The sequence below is a fragment of the Microcaecilia unicolor genome, chromosome 2 (genome assembly GCF_901765095.1).
Source record: "Microcaecilia unicolor chromosome 2, aMicUni1.1, whole genome shotgun sequence".
Lineage (NCBI taxonomy): Eukaryota > Metazoa > Chordata > Amphibia > Gymnophiona > Siphonopidae > Microcaecilia > Microcaecilia unicolor.
Window position 1 is genome coordinate 517,736,781 of NC_044032.1, and position 6,000 is coordinate 517,742,780.

Below are 6,000 nucleotides of genomic sequence, written 5' to 3' on the forward strand. Positions count from 1 at the left end.
TTTATGATCAGAGTTTAGATTGGCTTTCATATATAAAATATTATGCCAGCAGGGACAGATCATATCTCAAAGACAGCCCCTGCAAACATATGCTTGTTAACAGAGAACCCAACTAAAGTTACACAAGTTGAAAATCACAGCATAGGCAATAAGCAGCTTAGACCATCTTCCAGTTTCCTGTTTTATCTCTCTCAGAGTTTAGAAAAACAAAGAATATAATGTCTGATGTACTGGATATTTTTTTTTTTATTATAGCTTGGTCAAACAACAACAGAAGCAGCAACAAATTCAAATTACTCATTAACTTGTAACCTCATGGTTACAAGGAAAAATAAGTAAAAAAAAAACCTGCATAAAGTATAATTTGATTATGCAGAATTTGCACATGTGTGGCGTGAATATTGCATCTTTTTCGTAGGGAATATTAATATTCTTTTAAAGTACACATTCATATAGCATAGGGCTTAAATGCTCTATGTTTTGGTTTTTCCAACTCTAATTCCATATCATCATCTAGTCTATCTATATATCTGTTTCTTTCTTTTTTTTTTTTTTTTTTTGCTGGGGTAGGGATGCTATTTTAAGCATTAATGTACTTTCCAGCAGCAATAAAAAAAAATATTGCAGATGTGTCAAAAAGAATGCAGATCTTACAGGCTATACAGAAAAAAATCTAACCAATAAAAATGATCACTGAAACCTTTAAAGTTGAGCATTAAAGACAACATTATGAGCAACGAAAGCATGACATAATATGCATTCAGTTCATACAGCCTAATTTCCAGTCTTTGCATCCAGCATCACTGCAACAGAAATCACAGTGCAAGGACTTTAGAAGTCAGCAAAAATAAATAAATAAAAATCCACTCACTTACCTTCGAAGCCTGCTTCAATCAGCCCAAACTGTTCCAACACTTTAACAAACAGCACAATCACGACCAGAACTGCTATCATTTCAAGCCCTTCCAAATTCATGGTGAGCTAGGTCATGATCTGACCACAGCCACTGAGGAAACTGCGCTCCTGCCTGACTCTCTTTCTTAAATCCATTAAACCTACATTAAGAAGGCTACAGCCAGGGAAGAAAGTGAGATGAGAGAGCGAGAGAGCGAGAGAGAGAGAGAGAGAGAGAGAGAGAGAGCACGAGAGAGAGAGAGAGAGAGATGAGCGAGAAAATACATCCTGTCTACACTAGCAGAGGCCAGAAGTGGTAGAGGGATAAACTCAGGCCTGTCAGGATTATCCATTTGCTCACTGTTATCACTGTCACACAGAAAGACATCCATGCATGAAGGAAAGCCGCGATCACAAAAAGACCCAAGAGGTCATCCTGTAACCATCCCCGGTACAAATGTCGTGCTTGGAGTGTTAGACATTTGAGAATTTGCTTTTTTGTACACCGTTGCTGCTGCTAACCTTGTTGTTGATATTCAGTTGCTTAGGTAACAAAAGCTAAACTAAGAAAGAGGTGGTTTCAAATGGGGGGGAGGGGGGGTAATAAAGGTCTTATATAATAATCCAAAATAATATGCTAATTAATGATAATTTGCAATACCATGTTTGTTTTAATTAGGCATTTTTACAGTAAGTGGAAAAGAGGGAAATTTTAATCAGTGAATTGCTTTCCAACTCCTTATTCCCCCCCCCCCAAAAAAAAAAATCCATGTGAGTAGACTAAATTCTATATATCGTCTAAAAATTGAGCGACAAATTGAAATTCACCTAAACACATTCTACATACATTATTTAAATAATAAGCCTAAATTTCCACACAATATATAGAATACACCGAGCAGCCATGACAGCGCCTAACTCTTGGTGTGGCTATTTATGCCAAGTAAAACTTGGTGTAATTACCTGTGCCTAAGTTAGGCACAGAGCAGGTGTATTCTATAACCCTGCACATAGTTTTACGGAATGCTCATGACACACCCATTCCATGCCTATAACCACACCCCCTTTTTGACAGCATGCATTAGAATTTACGTGCATCACTTTGCAGAATACGCTTAACAGTAGTGTACATAAATTCTAATTAAAGCCAAGTAGTGCTGGTAATTGCTTGTTACCATCTAATATCAGTGCTGATTAGCTTGTTAACTAAGTTATGCACATTGTTATGGAATACACTTCGATTTCTACATGGAAATCTCGGTGCGATATATAGAATCCAGGGGACTATGGACACAGAAAACAATAGATTTTAGCCATTAAATCTTCTTCACAAAACATTTCAGTAGAAATATGCAGAAGTGAAAGCTAGCTATTAGAAGCATTTCCTTCAGGTATAGAACAGTATTACTATACACAAACTTAACTTTCAAGAACTTTCCATTCTTGCCCCCTCAAATGCAAATGTATTCAAATCGTTATTCTTGTATCTTAATAGTTTGCAATTTCAGAAAATTGCACCATTTGTCAAGGGGAAAGGGGGATGAGAAAAGGGGAGAAAGAATGGGAGGAGAAACAGTAAATTTGAAGTGAAAGTAATAGACATCACACATCACCTATGGACAGGCCTATAGACAAGGTTGTTTCGTTTGGAATTAGGACAAATCATTTTAACTCCCAATTCCAAAATCTCAAGGGTCAGACTTGACAGCTGTGTCAAATTTTTGCCCGGTGGCTAGCACTCCTTGAATGGCAAAATTAATGGAATGAATAGTAACGTTACAGATTACATCCTATTTGGAACCTTCACATTGTTTGCACGATTTTCATTTTGGATTCAGGGCTATGCATTGCACGGAGTCATTACTGTTACTCTTGGTATCTAAAGTTAGGGAATTTTTAAGTCATTGAGTTCATTCTGTATGCTCCAATTTGATATTTCTGGAGTATTTGATACCGTGGATCATGGACTTTTCCTGTGTAAATTGAGTGAGTATGGAATATCTGGAGCAGTTTATAAATGGATAGAAGGTTTTAAAAAAAAAATACATCATATTGTGTTAAGAAGAATTATATCTTTTCCTTTCATTGGAGATCAGATTTTGGGTGTCCTGCAGGGTTCACCATTATTTCCGATATTATTCAATGTGTTTATGAGCTTGTTGGGATCAGTTTTAGGTGCATCAGTTTATTTCGATTGCTCATATGCAGACAACATATTTGTGCTGATTCCTGTAGCATCAATTTTTTTGACACTACAAACCTCTGTTTCTGACCGCATATCCTTAATTAATTCTTGGTCTAATCAACATCTGTTAAAGCTTAATGCAGCTAAGACAAAATTACAGTATTTTGTAATGATGTGTCTTTGGTCCCTTGTAGCATTCCAATTGCTTCAGGAGAACAATTGTCATTTGAAAAATCCTCTAAGGTTTTAGGGATTGTTTTCGATACCCAATTAACAATGGAATTTCAAATAAATTACTTGAGTAAAAAGATATTTTTAAAATTGTGACAATTGAAAACAACAAGATTGGTCTTTTTTTACAGAACACTTTCCTATGCTGGTAGAGGCTATTCTTTTATCTTAGTGTCCTGCATGTTGGATTACATTTAAGACTTGTTAATAAATTGCAGTTGCTGCAAAATACTGCAGCTAAAATGATCTGTGGTCATTCTTGATATGATCATGCAACGCCTCAACAAAAGTCTGCACTGGCTACCCTGTTTTTTTGCATGAATCGATTTTAAGATTGCTTGTACTGTATTTATAATCTTGCAGGGGAACCGTCCTTCTCTTCTTCCACAGTCAATGGCCTTATCCAGACTTTCCAAAGAATTCTCACTTCTACTGTACTCTTTTACTGAAGTTTCCGTTAGTTAATAAAGGACCCTGTTTACTAAGCCATGCTGTAGGTGCACTAACTTTTTAAGAGCGTGCTAAACATTAGCGCACAGTAATGATCTAGTGTTAGTGTGCGCTGATTTTTAGCATGCGCTAAAAAGTTTGCACACCTACAGTGTGGCTTAACAGGCATATTTTCAAAGCACTTAGCCTTCCAAAGTTCCATAGGTTTCTATGGAACTTTGGAAGGCTAAGTGCTTTAAAAATATGCCGGCCCTTTTACTAAGCCACGTAAGCCTCTGCATACGCCCAACATGCGCCAAAATGGAGTTACCGCCCGACTACCGTGTGGCTCTTGCGATAATTGGTTTTCATAGATGCGAGACACTGACTGGAGCACCTCCAGTCTATATTGTTTCGAGTATATTTCAGCACTACAAGTTCCATGAGGAGACAACCGGAGAGTTGTTTATACAGCCGTTTTCAATACAACCTATTCACAAGTTGTTCTACATATCAATATAATAAACATCAGATGTAGAAATAGAGAAAGACACTCTATATGGTGAGAAGACTCCTGACGCAGGCCTGGCCGGCCGAAACACAGCTGTGTCGAGTCCTGTTCTCCCTTATTTTGAATGACTTTTTATGGTTAATAAATATTTTTAAGTTTTCTATTTTTAATATTTTCATTTTCTTATTTTGTTAGTCTTCTTCGCTGTTTTTTCCATTCTTGCGATAATTTCATTTTTGACGCTTGTCCGATACATGCATCTGAAAAATATTTTTTATTTTCGGGCGCGCATAGCGGATGCGTGCCAAGTGGCATTTGATGCGCGTAGGTCATTACCGCCTGGTTATCATGTGAGTCTTTACCGCTAGGTGAATGGCTGGCGGTAAGGTCTCAGACCCAAAATGGACGTGCGGCAATTTTCATTTTGACGCACATTCATTTTTGGCAAAAAACCAAAAAGGCCTTTTTTTCAGGCGCGCTAAAAAATGGATCGGTGCGCGCCGACACTACCACAAGCCATCTTTCAGCTCACCTTAGTAAAAGGCCCCCAAAGTTTGTTACAAAAAACCTCTTGATGGCTCTTTTATATATCAAGCTAGCAAACTGTGGAATTCTATAGCTGAATGAATTTGAATGCTTTTTGGTTATTTATAATTTCATAAAGGATTGAAGACTTATCTTTTTAGTAAATATTTGGATAAATAATAAAGTAGGGTTATCAGTAACTTTCACTGTGTGTTTTGAACTTTATGTATCCCGCTTAGATTCTTTACTGATTGTAGCGGAATATAAATACCCAGACTAGAATAGAATAGAACAGGACTTTATAGTAACATAGTAACATAGTAGATGACAGCAGAAAAAGACCTGCACGGTCCATCCAGTCTGCCCAACAAGATAAGCTCATATGTGCTATTTTTTGTGTATACCTTACCTTGATTTGTTCATTAACAGGCTCATTTTCAAAGCACTTATTTACAAAGTTCCATAGGTGGTTATAAGACGTATTTTCAAAGCACTTAGACTTGTTACGTGAAGGGGCATTTTCAATACGACATCTTAAGTCTTTGGAAGTTTTGCGCCGAATCTGGTATTCTATATATTGTGCCTTAATTTCCGCATGGAAATTGAAGGTTATTCTATGACAATGCACAAAACTTAATCAATGCTTAATCAAAGCAATTATCGGCACTAAATTGGCTTTAAGATATACGTGCACAACTCACAAAGCGTATTCTGTGATGTGGTGTGTGTAAATTCTAAGTTGTATAGTTGTACATTGTTATACAACATACCTACTCTGCGCCTAATTTAAGCGTTGGGATTTACACCAAGTAAAACATGGTGTAAATGGCCATGACTAAATGTGGTCACGTGGAGAGGCACTCGGCCTAATTCTATATACTGTGCGGAAAATGTAAGCCTATTCTATAAAGTTTAGGCGTACTTTAGAGAATATGCCTAGGCATATTATTTTTTCCACATGGAAAAAAAAAAGATGTTCCACTCCATGTGGAAACTCAAAAGAGTAAAACCTTTCTTCCCGAGATACATCTTCTGTACATTGGTACAGTCAATGGTAATAAGTCATCTGGACTACTGTAATGCACTATACGCTGGCTGCAAAGAACAGACTATCAAAAAACTCCAAACAGCCCAGAATACCGCCGCCAGACTCATATTTGGAAAAACCAAATATGAAAGTGCAAAACCCCTAAGAGAGAAACTTCACTGGCTCCCACTCAAGGAA

The 6,000-nt window shown here is 37.1% G+C and overlaps 1 protein-coding gene across 1 annotated transcript in view; it reads right to left on the reverse strand.

The window, feature by feature from the left end:
* KCNIP4 (potassium voltage-gated channel interacting protein 4) overlaps nucleotides 1–934 on the reverse strand; it is a 594,747-nt gene extending 593,813 nt beyond the window's left edge. The window contains exon 1 of the mRNA XM_030192609.1: nucleotides 876–934. The gene's annotated coding sequence lies outside the window, so the exon portion shown is untranslated. The remainder of the gene's footprint in view (nucleotides 1–875) is intronic.
* Between the last annotated feature and the right edge of the window lie 5,066 nt (nucleotides 935–6,000).